Genomic DNA, 15048 nt, shown 5'->3' with positions numbered 1-15048 from the left:
GGTCGAAATGAAACCTCTTTATGCAATTAAAGATACATTTTTTTTAAAAAGGAGTTTCAGAATATGAGAATAAAGAAAAGGTCCCACACACTTTAATGTGGTACACTGAAATCAGAATATCCTCAGATTGCTCAGGATCATCAGTGGAATTTAACAACCATGCTACTTAACATGCCGAAGGAAAACACTTTCTTGTCTTCAGCACTCATCCTTTTACCAAGTGTGATTATAGAATACAAGTTTAAGACATGCTAAATCTAGAACAACAACAACAAAACTCATGCAATCTTGGGGGGGAGGGGGGTACGATTGGGTGGGGGGGAGGGGGGAGGCTGGGAAGGGAGGTGAAGGGTAAACAAAGGAGGAGGCTGCAATGCTTGGTAAGAAATGTATGCATTATCCTGCCCATGTAATTGTAACCCCTCTGTACAGTATGTTCTCAAATAAAATAAAATAAAATTTAAAAAAAAAACTCATGCAATCTTTCAGGAAAGTTTGGTACACCAAAACAAGCAAATTTGCCAGGATAGAGAAAAATAATGAAATATGAGAAACACAATAGAAATAAAATATACAGAGAAAATAACAATCCCATGATGCTTCTGAAAGAGCCTAGGAAGATCACTATGTACAGGCATGGATAGCAATGTCCAGATTAGAAATTAAAAACTTAAAAAAAAATTTTGAGAGTAGGTGATCACATACATTTCACATATTTCACAGTAGTGTGGAATAGTGATACTTAGTTAAAGTCACAAACACATTTTAACCTTCACAAGACAAATTGTCATACCATAGTCTATAAAGTTTGTGAATTCTATGAGTTTGGGCAATACAGCTATTTCTTCCACATCAGGTGATATTTACATTTCTTTCCTTTTGCTTATTGTAAGCTGTTCCCTTTCCCTCTCATTCCCTCCCTCCCATCACTGCCTTTGAGTTGCTTAGTTAATTTTCATCTATGTCCAGTGCAGCTGATAGGCCCCTCTTATATGTTTTTTGCCATTTCCCTCTGTTCTATGTCCTCCTCCTAGCTTCCCTCATGCACATATACATATACCACATATGTGGTCAAGAACATGGAGTCATTTAGCAATGATACAACAAAATGAGTGGCAGTCCTTTGATTCTTGAGTCCTGTTTACTTTGTCATATCTGCTTGCATTTTGGCTTTAGCATCCACATATCAGGGAGACCATGTGCCATTTGTCTCTTTGCTCTTGGCTTACCTCTCTAAAATGATTTGCTATAGTTCCATCCATTTCCCTGCAGATGCCATTATTTTGTCCTTTCTAATGGCTGCATAATATTCCATTGTATATATAGGTACCACAATTTTTGGATCCACTCATCAGTAGTGGGGCCTCTGGGTTGTTTCCAAATCTTGGCTATTGTGAACAGTGCTGCAATGGACATGAAGGTACATATGTCCTTGTATCCTGGTTCCTGATGCTGAGAGTAGATGCCTAGGAGTGGTATGGCTAGGTCATAGGGGAGTTCTATATTTAGGTTTCTGAGATACCTCCAGACTGTTTTCCAAAGTGGTTGTATTAGTGTACATTCCCACCAGCAACACAGTAGGGTTCCTCTTTCTCCACATCCCCTCCAGCATTTGTCATTGGCTGAATTTAGGATGTGGGCCATTCTTTCTGGGGTAAGGTGGTATCTCAGTGTTGTTTTTATTTGCATTTCCTTTACAGCCAGGGATGATGAACATTTCCTCATGTGTTTCTTTGCTATTTTTATCTCTTCTTCTGAAAAGTCTCTCTGTAGCTCCCTTGCCCATTTAATGAGTGGTTTGTTAGATTTGGGAGGGGTTAGTTTCTTGAGTTCCCTGTATCTAATGGGTATTAGGCCCTTGTCTGATATATTGCTGGTAAATATTTTTTTTCCAATTAGTTGGATGTCTTTCTAGTTTGGTTGCTTTTTTTCTTTTTTCGTTTGTCAGTCATGGGGCTTGAACTCTGAGCTTGGGTGCTGTTCCTGTGCTCTTCAGCTCAGGGCTAGCACTCTACTGCTTGAGCCACAGTGTCACTTCCGGTTTTCTAGTGGTTTATTGAGAGATAAGAGTCTCACGAACTTTCCTTCCTGGGCTGGCTTTGAACCGTGATCCTCAGATCTCAGCCTCCTGAGTAGCTAGGAATTACAAGCGTGAGCCCAGCTTGGTTGCTGTTTCTTTACCTGTACAGAAACTTTTTATTTTAAGATAGTCCCATTTATTGAGTCTCCCTCCAATTTGTTGTGACCCTGGGACACTGTTCAGGAAGTTCCTGCCTGTGCTTATAAGTTCCTACTCTGTCCTGAAGTAGAGAAGTTAAAAGCTTTTGAGAGATACCGCTTCAGATGAATGGGATGGGCAGAATTTCAGTTGTGTCTGAAGCTTTAAGGAGAGAGTAGTATATGGGAGTTGAAATAATGACGGACACACAGAAACAACCAACAGATTAAGGCTCATGTGGTTATTATCCCTATAGAAAAAGTCTTGTACAAGAAACAGTAAATGTTACTTAGAGCTACATAAGTGCTCAGTATTGATCTAACAAATAGACAATCACACTGACATTGCATATAATTATGTTTACATTTGGAAGATGGATTTCAGAAGATGCTATATGTGATGGGCATTGAGAAGATTGCGAGCTTAACTTTTAGCTGCTATCCTGGGAAATCAGTATCTAAAAACAGAAAAAAAAACAACATGAAGTAATAGAAGCTTAATATTTAAACATTATAAAAGTAACTAAAATATTAACATTAAGATAAATGTAGAATATTCCTGCTGAATATAATTTTTAGTAATTCATTTAATAACTTGAAAATTTTTATTATTATAAAAATGACATACAGCCAGGCACTGGTGGCTCACCCTGTAATCCTAGCTACTCAGGAGGCTGAGATATGAGGATTGTAGTTCAAAGCCAACCTGGGGAGGAAAGTCTATCTCCAAGTAAAAACCACTAAATAGAAATGTGTCAAGGGCTTAGTTATAGTTAGTGCCACATGAAAAGCTCACGGCAACATAAACACTGAATTTCTTCTGAAAGTTATCAAACACTGATTCTGATATTAATTTTGTTCTCAGAATAAGCACCTTTTGCTAATCTCTGGCATTTTTTTTTTCTATCAGCATGTTGGGCTATCCTAATACTTCTTGGATATGTCCTATTGCAGCTTCTTATCTGTCACAGAAAGTGCCTTTCCCCTATTTTGACTCATTTGTTTTCATTCTCCATATATCTCATAATATGCTGATACAAAAACATTCCTGTTCTTTTGGGTTTATTCTTATAACTATGGATCAAGAATCTTGAAGCCTATGGCTACACTTGTATACAAGGTCTCTGACTGGTTTCTGAATTACATTTACATAGACCTGAGATAAGACTTGGAATCCCACAAACTGTGATGTTGGAATCTTATGGGAGGCTGAGATTGGGAAGATTATGGTTCCAGCTCAGCTATAGCAGAAAAATCCACTAGACTTTATTTCAACAGAAGAAGTAGGTAAATATAGCCTGTCATCTCATTTATTTTTATTTATTGAATTGTTTTGGGTCCTGTTGTGGGGCCTGAACTCTGGGCCTGGGCGCTGTCCCTCAGCTCTTCTGCTCAAGACTAGCGCTCTACCACTTGAGCCACAGCGCCACTTCCGGCTTTTTTCTTTTTGCTTATGTGGTGCTGAGGAATCAAACCCAAGGCCTCATGCATGCAAGGCAAACGCTCTACCACTGAGCCATCTTCCCAGCCCTGTCATCTAATTTATGATGGGAAGTATAAAATAGGCGGATTATGGCTCAGGCATGTGCCTGAGCAAAAAGCAAGACCCTATCTTGAAACTAACCATTGCAAAAAAAGGGCAGGAAGGGGCTAGGAAGATGGCTCAGTGGTAGAGCGCTTGCCTTGCATGCCTGAGGCCCTGGGTTCGATTCCTCAGCACCACATAAGCAAAAAAGAAAAAAAGCTGGAGGTGGCGCTGTGGCTCAAGTGGTAGAGCGCTAGCCTTGAGCTGAAGAGCTGAGGGACAGCACCCAGGCCCAGAGTTCAGGCCCCACGACCGGACCCAAAAAAAAAAAAAAGGGCAGGAAGCATGACTCAGTAGTTGAGCACTGCCTAGAAAGTGTGAGGCCTACAGTTCAAACCCCAGTACTGCCAAAACCTTAAAAAAAAAAAAAAAAAAAAAAAAGGAACAAGGATGGAGGAGAACAGAGGAAGGAGTAACATTGACAAAGAAGCATTATACTCATAACCTGACTTATGGAATTGTAACCCCTTTGTACAACTACTTCATAATAATGTTAATTAATTAAAAAGGAAAAGGGTACTGACACATTTTACACATGAATGAAACTCATTAATATTATGCCAAGTAAAATGAACCAACACCAAAGATCACATGTTATATGATTCAAATTGTATGAAGTGTGCAAGAAAGGCAAATCTATAGAGATCAGTCACTTCCTGTATTCAGTATGAAAACAGAGAATTAGGGCACAGAGGTGCAAAGAATCTCTGAGGTGATGAAGTTGCAAAATTGGATTGCAGAAACGATCACATTTTGATAAATTTATTAAAATGGTGATTTGTACATTTAAAATAGTCTTTCTGGTGTGTAAATTATACCTTAATCAAGCCATTCTTTCTGATTAAACATAAAAAAACCACTTCATTTACCCCAAACTCCTCCAACCACAACTCTATCCTCTGCTTCCTTCACAGTAAGACTCATAGCATGTACTCAACTCTTTTGGTGTCCTCACCTCCCATTCTTTTTCCAGCTTTTTTTTTTTTGGGGGGGGGTCCGGTTGTGGGGCCTGAACTCTGGGCCTGGGCGCTGTCCCTCAGCTCTTCAGGTCAAGGCTAGTGCTCTACCACTTGAGCCACAGCACCACTTCTGGCTTTTTTCTTTTTGCTTATGTGGTGCTGAGGAATTGAACCCAGGGCTTCATGCATTGCAAGGCAAGCGCTCTACCACTGAGCCATCTTCCCAGCCCCTTTTTCCCGCTTTTCTAATGTGCCTCTGTCCTTGCTCAGCTAAAACTGCTTTCCTAACACTTGAGAAGTTTTCTCCAGTGTATGCTTGGGCTGGCCTTGACCCATGGTCCTGCCATTATCAGCCTCCCAAGCACCAGTGTCTAGCTAGTTGGATCCTTGTGCTAGATAAGAGACTCCTGGGCAGTTTGAGGATGCAGGAGATGCAGTAGGGAGGGATGAAAGCCTCACACTAGGATGGCTATATGTGGAGACAGCAGCAAAGGCCATTCACCTCAGAAACAGTGAGAAGAAGGGAGGATCAGCCGAAGGAAGGTGGGGACTGCTGTTTTGGTAACATGCAAGGGACAACTTGACATGAAATTGTTTGTTTTCTTTCAGGGCAACGGGAGTCCAGATTACCTGCTAAGAGTGGAGGAGAACAGAAGATGAGGCAGGCAGAAAGGGACCGAATTTGTGTGTTGGGGCATTGAACAGAGAAAGGAAGACATAAAAAATAACCATAGTGATTTTGGAGATTGGGGACCCCAGCACAGCACTGAGGTGAAGTAAATGACGCGAGGCCTGCCTGAGGACCCTTTCTGAGAACTGTGGCTATGGATTTCAAAGGAGATCTGTCAGCGTGCTAGTGGATTTTTCTCCAGCAAAATCCAGAGATTTATGTGCAGATGATGCTATAGAAGATACAAAGAATGTTTCATATCACACACACACATACACACATATGTTATAAATAGTTCATCATAAATGTGTATGTGACTCTTTTTTCCAGAGGCATTAAATAAGCAAAGACAAGCTATGCAATTTTAAGTCCTTTAATAATATTTTATATTTTTCTGTATTTGCCTTTTAATATTTGTTGTATTACAATATGCATAATTTCATTCATTAGGTTAATTAGTAATGCAAGCTCATCTGCCTAAGATTTGCTTGAAATAGATGAATCTAAGTTAACAACATTAAGGATTGGCAACAGGAGTTAATCCTTTTAATGATTCATAATCAGCAAAGTGCCTGCAGCACTCTTTAAAGACTTAAAACCCAGTCATATATAAATTTGCATCACTTGTTAAATTCTCTGGATGCCACCTAAGACAGTGCTTAAAAATGAAAGGTCATAAACCTTATGAAAACAAAATTCCTAACTCAAGGGCTCTCCATTTTTAAGCGTTTAGTATTCAATCCTTTAAAAAATTTTATTTTGTCCAACATAGCAGTTAATGGTTTTTTTTTTGTTTGATTTTTTACTGTTTTTGAGATGACCACACAGATGAAGGCATCAGATACCCACACAGATGGGATTTTGCCTATGATCAGTTTGTGTTAAGGTAAAATTTGGTTGTTTTTATTTAATCTTGGGAAGCACTTGCACCTTTCAAAATTAAGCCTAGGTGTTACTAAGAGATGCCTTTAAAGAATCATCTGTAGAGGCTGTGTACCTCTCCAAAACTCAGGAACGTGTTCAGCACCTATTCAGGACCTCATGCTCTCCCAGCTTCCTTGCTTATGGCTGAGGGTCTACCACACATCCGCATCTCCAGCTAGAATTTTTGAGTTAATTTGAAGTTGCTTGTTTTCTTTTAGGGTAAGATGGAAAAGTGTTACTGTCAAGTAATAAGCACACTAAGCCTTGATTCAGTAAAATTCTGTTTTTTGTTTGTTTTTTGTCAGTCGTGGGGCCTGAACTCTGGGCCTGGGTGCTGTCCCTCAGCCCTTCAGCACTCTACCACCTGAGCCACAGCCCCACTTCTGGCTTTTTCTGCTTATGTGGTACTGAGGAATTGAGTCCAGGGCCTCATGCATGCAAGTTAAGCATTCTACCACTGAGCCACCTTCCCAGCCCCTCTGTTTGTTTTTTTAAAGGGTAAGATGAGGCCAGATCTTCTGTTGAGAGGAAAGTAGAGAATGAGGAAACAGAAATGGGGTGGGAAGTGTGTATGTTGTGATTTTGAACACAGAAGGGAACTATAAGTTACTATAGCCATTTTTAATAGTGAGGACTATAGCACAGAGGTGAATAAGGTAGCCAGGTAGATGGAAGGGCCCATCTAAGATTTGTGTCTGTGGATTCCAAATGAGACTTGTCAGCTACTTGTGGATTTTCCTTCAGAAAAATCCAACCTTTATGTGCAGGTGACAATACAGAATATAGTAACATGACTGTACTTTTTAAAATATTTTTATACACATATATGTATATATATTTTTCCCCAGACACAGATAGGTATTAACAGACAAGGTATATATTTGTTTAAAGTATTTATTGCAATATATGTTATCTCAATCCTGTGGTTAGTTAATATTAGATCATCTTCCTCAGATGTGGTCAAAATGCATAACTAAGATGGGGAAAGTGGCTTAGTGGCAGAGTGCTTGAATAACACTCTGAGTTCAATTCCTCATTCCCACATAAACAGAAAAAACCAGAAGTGCTGTGGCTCAAGGGGTAGAGTGCTACCCTTGAGCAACAGAAGGTCAGGGACACTGCCAAGGCTCTGAGTTCAAGCCTCAGGATGGGTAAAGAAAAAATGCATGACTCTTCATTAACAAAATGCTAGCTCAGTTATTGGTTCTGAATACCTTCTTATACAAAGTTAAACAGTGACTCAAGCCCCACAGCCAACAAAGAAAAGAAAGAAAACAAAGTGAAACAGTGAGATAATAAGCAGACAAAAATTTTTTTTTTTTCAGGTAAGGGGTAGGTTTATTCAGTAGACCTGCTGGGACCAGGCAAGGTTGGCACTCCACATGGCTGGGAAAGGCCTGGGAATGAGAGAGAGCTGGGAAGAGAGGAAAGAGAGAGAAAAGAGCAGAGAGAGGGGTAAGAACAGTAGCACTCACGTGGTATTCAGGTAAGGGGTAGACCTGCTGGGACCAGGCAAGGTTGGCACTCCACGTGGCTGGGAAAGAGAGAGAGCAAGAAAAGAACAGAGAGTGAGCTAGAATAGAACAGAGAGAGCAAGAAAAGAGCAGCAAGAGAGGGTCTGGGCCTGGGCTAGGCCTTATGTAGGGTATGGGCAGGGAAAGGTGTGACCACATCAAATTCAGATGTGACCTCAGCGGATGCAGATGTGACCTCTTCCAGGTGTCCCAGTTGCCTAGGTAACGCAGGTACTGGGTGGAGACTTTGCTGCGAGGAGGGTGGAGTCTGCTAGCCATCCAGGAGCGGACCTTACATTCCAGCCTTTTAATAATCATGAAATAGGGCGAGGATTCTCTCTGGCTACTTCCTGCTGAAAAGGGGCGTGGACAATAGGGGTAAAAGGCTGGAATTTGGTCCCCTCCCAGAGAAGGCAGTGAGCAGCAGCTGTCCCTTGGTGGCGTTGAATCCTTAGATGAAGTCAGGAGAAGTCTCATGAGCATTGAGGGGCTGGAAAAAAATACTAGAGAGCAAATAAATGGCAAGAGGAAGGACTTGGGCTGAAAATGTTGTCTATGTCCCTAGTTACTTCTGACATCTGGCGACTAGGTAGAGAATTCAGGTGACAAAGGCAAGAATATAAATTCCTGTTCAGTTAATAGGTAGACAGGTATAGACATTGGATGGGCAGGCTTCTTATTTCTACTGACCTCCCGGCTCAGGTTAATTTTGAAAGGGCAGGCACAAAGTAGCTGATGTGACATCATCTCCTCTTACTCCTTTCCACGTTCCCTTGTTCCCCAGACTGGCTGAGTCTAGGTGCTCGTTGCTGGGATGGCTTGTCCCAGTTGGTATTCAAGATTTGAACTCAAGGCCTGGGCACTGTCCCTGAGCACTTCTGCTCAAGGCTAGCACTGAACCACTTTGAGTTATAGAATCACTTGCAGAGTTTAGCTGGGAGACAGAGTCTTAGGGATTTTTTAGCCCGAGCTGGCTTTGAACTGAAATCTTTGCCAAAAAAGCCCTTTATTATTTCCAATTAAAGCAACAAGGAGATCAAGTAGAATAAGTAGAGCTTACCTGGTTCTTATCAAGAATTGCCAACAATTATTCTGAAATGACAAAACTCATTAGATGTGATGAGAATTTTAGCACAGATATGCCCAGTATTTTAGAACCACGTAGTCAGTAGTAGAATACACAACACAAAACAAAAAAGGCAAAACTTAAAACCTAAAATTTCGACAACGTTTAGACATCTTTGCTAACAAAGCATATCAGCTGGTTGGGCCTCCATTACCAGGGCCTGTGAAAAGAGCAACTTGTTAGCAAGGCACCTTGGAATAGATGGAGTAGTAAACTTAGTGGAAGGTTAAGGGTCAGATGGGGCCAAACCCTTAACCCACCACGTGGCCAAGATGGCGAATTCAAGATGGCGAATTTCTGAAAGAATGCAAAGAAAGCCTGAATAGATTAAGCCTACATTGGCTAGCCTTTGAGAGGGAACCTAGAGGGGGGTCCCTGGGACCCAGCCTGTGTCGCACCCTTCAAGGCACAAGCCAAAAAGTTGTAGAAAAAAAGGGTAGAAAGTTGCCCATGAATGGCAGAGAGAGAGAAAAGAGCGCCCAAAAGTAAACAGACTTCTGACCATTTACCATTGCAGTAGCAAAAACTGTACTTCTGAGAATGGCATAAAAATGAGGCTCTCTGGCTTTCCAGGGAGCGCGGGAGACATTTCAAAGGGGTTTCACGGCTCAGGCATGATTCGTAGCACCCCATTAAATGAGTAGGAGAGTCAGTCTGGTGAGTGAAGGAGAGCTGACCAGGCAGAAGCGGCGTCCCGACTTCCCCCAGAGTCCTCTAGAGAGAAATGGCCAAGCCCCCAAAGCCAAGAGTCCTCGGCTTCAGAGGTGACCGGCCTTTCAGCTAAAGGCCGTAGGAGCTCTCTGGCGTCTCACCACGTCTGGACAGAGACTGAGCAACAGAGAGCCGTAGAGTAGTTTCACTCACCAGAGTAGAGAAGTGGTGTGGACGTGGATGTAAAGGCAGCAATGGTATCGATGCGTTGACTCCGCCGCAGACAGACTGGTTCGCAAAAGGCCGCCAGAACTGCGGGTATTCCTCAGAGCAAAAAGGGAAGAACAAAAAAAGAAAAAAGAGGAAAAAAACAGAGAAATCCCAGCTATGCTGACTTTAAGCCTTTATCCGAGTCACGGCACCATTTATGTTAGGTTTTTAAAAAGAGGTAGCCGAGTTAGAACAGCACCAGCACGCACGTGGTATTCAGGTAAGGGGTAGGTTTATTCAGTAGACCTGCTGGGACCAGGCAAGGTTGGCACTCCACGTGGCTGGGAAAGAGAGAGAGCAAGAAAAGAACAGAGAGTGAGCTAGAATAGAACAGAGAGAGCAAGAAAAGAGCAGCAAGAGCAAGCAGACAAAATTTTGCAATTACAATGTACACCCATGAATATACATGCTGACATCTTGGTTTTCACAGTTATTTTTCCATGCCACCCTATTGAGAAAAGGGAACATGGAGAAAAGGTTAGAACACATACTCTTATAATGCATACAATTCATATCCCATGGGATCCATAAAGTATGGAATCAATAAATAAAGTACAGATATAGCTTGGCTCAGATATTTCTGTTATTGAAAGAAATATCACCAAAGTACATTGCTTCCTCCAAGAGTCTCAATAGAATGCAGAATGTTGAACACAATGTTGAGTTATATACACTGCACATTTAATTACTCTGCAGATAGTTTCAAGATTTCTCAAGGAAGTACTAGAGTGAGGAAAGTGTTAAAATCCCTGAGTGGTCATTCAAGAATGCCAAGAATAAAAGGATAAGATTTGAGTCAGTCACAATAATTACTTCCTTAAGGGTGGAGGTAATACATTACTTTGTTAAGTCAAAACCTGCAGTTCAGTTTTCACAATGATCCTTGATGTTTGCAAGCCTTCTCTCCTGTATGCATCAACGGTAGGGTACACAGATTTCCCTTGAACATTTAATACATACCATGCTCTAATGCCTTGTGGATCATGGACAATCCTCTTTGTACAACCTATAGCTTCAGTGATGTCATCTTGCAACAAAGCTAAAAGAGAAGGGCGAAGAAAGACAATGACTGAAGTAAAAATTTAATTTTCATCTTATATTCAGCCAGCTTTATCATTACACCAAGGAGAAGAATACTAGGAAATTACCTTGCAAGAGAAACTAATAGTAAGATAGTTAGGGGACATGTTGAACTGAAACCTGTCTGTAAAAATACTTTAATAGTAATAATAGTGAAAAAAGATAATTGAAGAACACTGTTCATTCTGTACCATTTGACATGAACTAAATAATTTATTTCTCATTTACCAGTTATCACAAGCACTAGAACTAAAAACTATGGGAAGGCCCTCTTTGTACCCAACACTGTAAAAGAAACACGCCTAATAATTTTTAGTCAAATTATACAACTAAAAACTTTTTCTAAAGAAATAGCCAAGGAAATGGAGCTGTGGCTCAAAGTGGCAGAGTGCTTGAGTAAAAGAACTCAGGGACAGCACCCAGAATTCAAGTCCCACAACTGACCAAAAAAAAATCATCCTCAACAATTAATCTCTAAATTATTTAATTAGATGTGATCATGACTATTTCAATAATATATTTTTGAAAATATTAGTTGTAACTAAAATATTGTGTTTATAATTCACTTTAAAATCTAGCAACACCTGGGTGCTGGTGGCTCACGCCTGTAATCCTAACTACTCAGGAGGCTGAGATCTGAGGATCTCTGTTCAAAGCCAGCCCAGGCAAAAAAGTCTTCTAATCTCCAATTAACCACCAGAAAACCAGAAATGTAACTGTGGCTCAAGTGGTAGAGCACTTTCCTTGAGCTGAAGAGCTAAGGGATGGCACTCATGCCCAGAGTTCAAGTCCCACAACCCAAAAAAAAAAAAATCTATCAACAAAGGTTTATCTAAAACACCCATTCAAGGTAAAAACTTTTAGTAATAATTCTTACTTTGCAACACTGAACAGAAGTCATTATGAGTGTTAATAATTTTAAATTGCATTAGATAGCTGTATTATATGGCTCCATTTATTAATACCTAATTTTGTATATTTGGAACAATTCATAATAAAAGTAAAACAATAAAAGACTATACAGCTATATTATCTCCAACTATATATAACTAAACAGATAGAATGTCAACTATGACAAAGCTTCAATGACAAAGGCTCTTTACAATTAATTGTTCAGGGCTTTGAGATTATTAGACAGAGTATCTTTGAGCCATGTCCCTAAGTCCTTTTTGCTTCCTTCTTTTTCTTTTTCTTATTTTTTTTACTGTGAAAATACTGTACAGAAAGGTTACAATTACATGGGCAAGATAGTGAGTACATTTCTTATCAAGTATTGTAGCCTCCTCCTTTGTTTACCCTTCCCATCCCTTCCCAGCCTCCCCCCGCCCCCTGCTTCCTTATTTTTCAAATAGAGTCTGATAGTTTGCTTGGGCAGACCTAATCTATGAACCTCCTATTTATGCCTCTGTAGCTGGGATGACACCTGGGCACCATTATATCCAACTTTTCCTAACTTTTTTGTTGGTTGAGATGAGGTCTCACAAACTTCTTCTTTTTTGTTGGTTGAGATGAGGTCTCACAAACTTCTTCTTTTTTGTTGGTTGAGATGAGGTCTCACAAACTTCTTCTTTTTTGTTGGTTGAGATGAGGTCTCACAAACTTCTTTTTTGTTGGTTGAGATGAGGTCTCACAAACTTCTTTTTTGTTGGTTGAGATGAGGTCTCACAAACTTCTTTTTTTTTTTTTGTCCAAACTGGCCTTGAACCACAGTTTTCCCAATCTCAGCATCCTGTGTAGTTAGGACTATAGGCCCGGGCCACACATTTGGCAGGAATACCAACCATTTTTTTTTTTTTGTCGTTGGTTGTGGGACTTGAACTCTGGGCCTGGGTGCTGTCCCTCAGCTCTTCAGCACAAGGCTAGCGCTCTACCACTTGAGCCACAGCACCACTTCTGGCTTATTTTTTTCTTTTTGCTTATGTGGTACTGAGGAATCGAACCCAGGGCCTCAGGCATGCAAGGCAAGTGCTCTACCACTGAGCCACCTTCCCAGTTTATTTTGTTTTTTTATGGTAACACCTCTTTAATGTGTTTAGTGTTGGGAATGGAATACTAGACCTTGTATATGCAAGCACTCTACCACTGAGCTAAAATCAAGGCTCAATAGCTTATGTAGCTAATTCTGAGCCTGAACGTAATGACATTCTAGAAGCTAAGGGTTTTCCAAGGTTTCTAACATTCCTTTCAAGGCTAGATGTTCTGCTCTTGGGGTTACAGTCCCAGGCTATCTCTCCAACACTGTCTCCTCTTACCGCTGCAGGGGATGCCACAGGCATTGACTGCTCCTGGGGTCTTGCCATCATTGCACCAGTAGCGGCTATTGATTTGAAATATCCCATAATCAGTGCTTCTGTCTCCAGGATTGTAGTTTGTAGCGCTTGTGTTATAACTGCTCTCCCATCTGGCCAAACACATCCCTGAAAGAAATGACTTTAATAACAAAACAATAACAGTAGATGACTTACACTATATACCCACGTTTAGCTCATTGTATTCTACGAGTGCCTTATTTCACAAGTATAAAGGCATATTTAACTGACAAAATGTTTAAATTCAGTGTTCTTTGTTGTCTTGAGGCAGGGTCTCCTGGGTTCAACTGATCCTCCTGCTTCAGCCTTCCAAGTACATGTGTGGGGCTCAGTATTTCATTTGTGAGGGCCCTGGGAGCAACTCTTTGCAGAGCAAGTCAAATTGTGATACTCAAGCCTTTAGAAGATAGGACAACAGCCCCTTCTCAGGCTGCTTTTACTCTTCCCTGTCCTCAGGTATCATTTAGTCTAGGATAGAAATTCAAGAGTTGTTGAGGGGATTTTGTAAATTCACAGCAGAAACTTAGGCTGATGGGGAAAATGTTTATTATTAGGAAAAACAAAGATTGTCTAGAAGTTATTTTTCTAATAATATCAAGTTATACTTCTTTTTATCTCTTCTTCTTTGTTCCCAAGTGCTAGTTCTATAGAAGTAAACCATTACATCTGGCTAATTAGAATCTTGAAAACAAGAATTATAGACAGGAAAGGCTGTATTCTGTTTATCCATTCATCTATTCACTCATTCATTCAAAAACGTTTATTGAGGGGGGATTGTGAAAAGTACAGTAATAAGATTGATACATATGGAATAAAGTATAAAGGAACTCTTTTTCATGATCATCTTTGATTGAGTCAAATAATATGGAAAACAGTCAATATAGAGTGGAAAATGATAACAGCACTTCATGCTGAATTTCAGAGATCCTTATTTAAGCAGGGTCTAACAGAAAATGTTATTTATGCCCTTTGTGGAGGTTCCATACAATTTTTGAATATTTTTCTGTTAAGAATCTCATGGAATGGCAGCAGAATTTACAAAAAACACACTGCATCACGCTAAGCTCTTTGAGAGCAGCTCTCTGACATATCCTTTACTCCGCTTGCACGGGCCATTGAGTCTGAGGCAACTGGCCAGCCCAGATGCTCCAGCAGAACCATCTGCTAGTTTGATTTTTGAATTCTGTAGACTTTTTGACTCCCAAGCCCTTATTCCTTCACAAAGCATCTCTGATTTAAAAGAACCAAACTGATGTTTTCAGTCACTGTCAGGCCACAAATGTTCAGGGCCTTCTGAGCATTCATTCCCTGTTAATTACCTGGAGATATTAAGGAGAGCAGACTTACAGTTTGCCAGACTGATTCCTCTGTAGCCATCCATTCCACCTCCTTTTAGAGTTCTGGCCAACTCGCATCATTCAAATATCTTGCTGTGGACAGTGGAGGAAAAGAGAAGAACCGCTAGAATAAGGAGAGCCTTCATGTTGACTGAGAAGCCAGATCACTAGGCTGACTAAGGTAAGCTGGTCCCAGTATTTAAGCATCTTCTAACTTCCTTCTTCCTCTTGTGGTTTGAGGGCTACACTTGTGCAAAGCCGGAAAAGATTCTGATGTTCTATGAGTTAATGAACAAGAAAAATGATGAAATGATGTTGTTTAATGACTTGGATCAAAAAGAATTGGAGAAGTAGCACTGTTTCAAAAGAGGAAGCTTCTCATATTTTATTATGAACAGCTGTAAAG

At 40.5% G+C, this 15048-nt stretch overlaps 1 pseudogene; it reads right to left on the bottom strand.

Annotated features, from left to right (window-relative positions):
* Positions 1 to 7291: 7291 nt before the first annotated feature.
* On the bottom strand, positions 7292 to 14788 carry LOC138804207 (lysozyme C-like; annotated as a pseudogene).
* Between the last annotated feature and the right edge of the window lie 260 nt (positions 14789 to 15048).

This window comes from Dipodomys merriami, unplaced genomic scaffold (assembly GCF_024711535.1).
Source record: "Dipodomys merriami isolate MVZ:Mamm:240054 unplaced genomic scaffold, mDipMer1.0.p SCAF_10, whole genome shotgun sequence".
Classification (NCBI taxonomy): domain Eukaryota; kingdom Metazoa; phylum Chordata; class Mammalia; order Rodentia; family Heteromyidae; genus Dipodomys; species Dipodomys merriami.
Note: the sequence above shows the minus strand (reverse complement) of the source record. Positions and strands in the feature narration are given on the sequence as shown.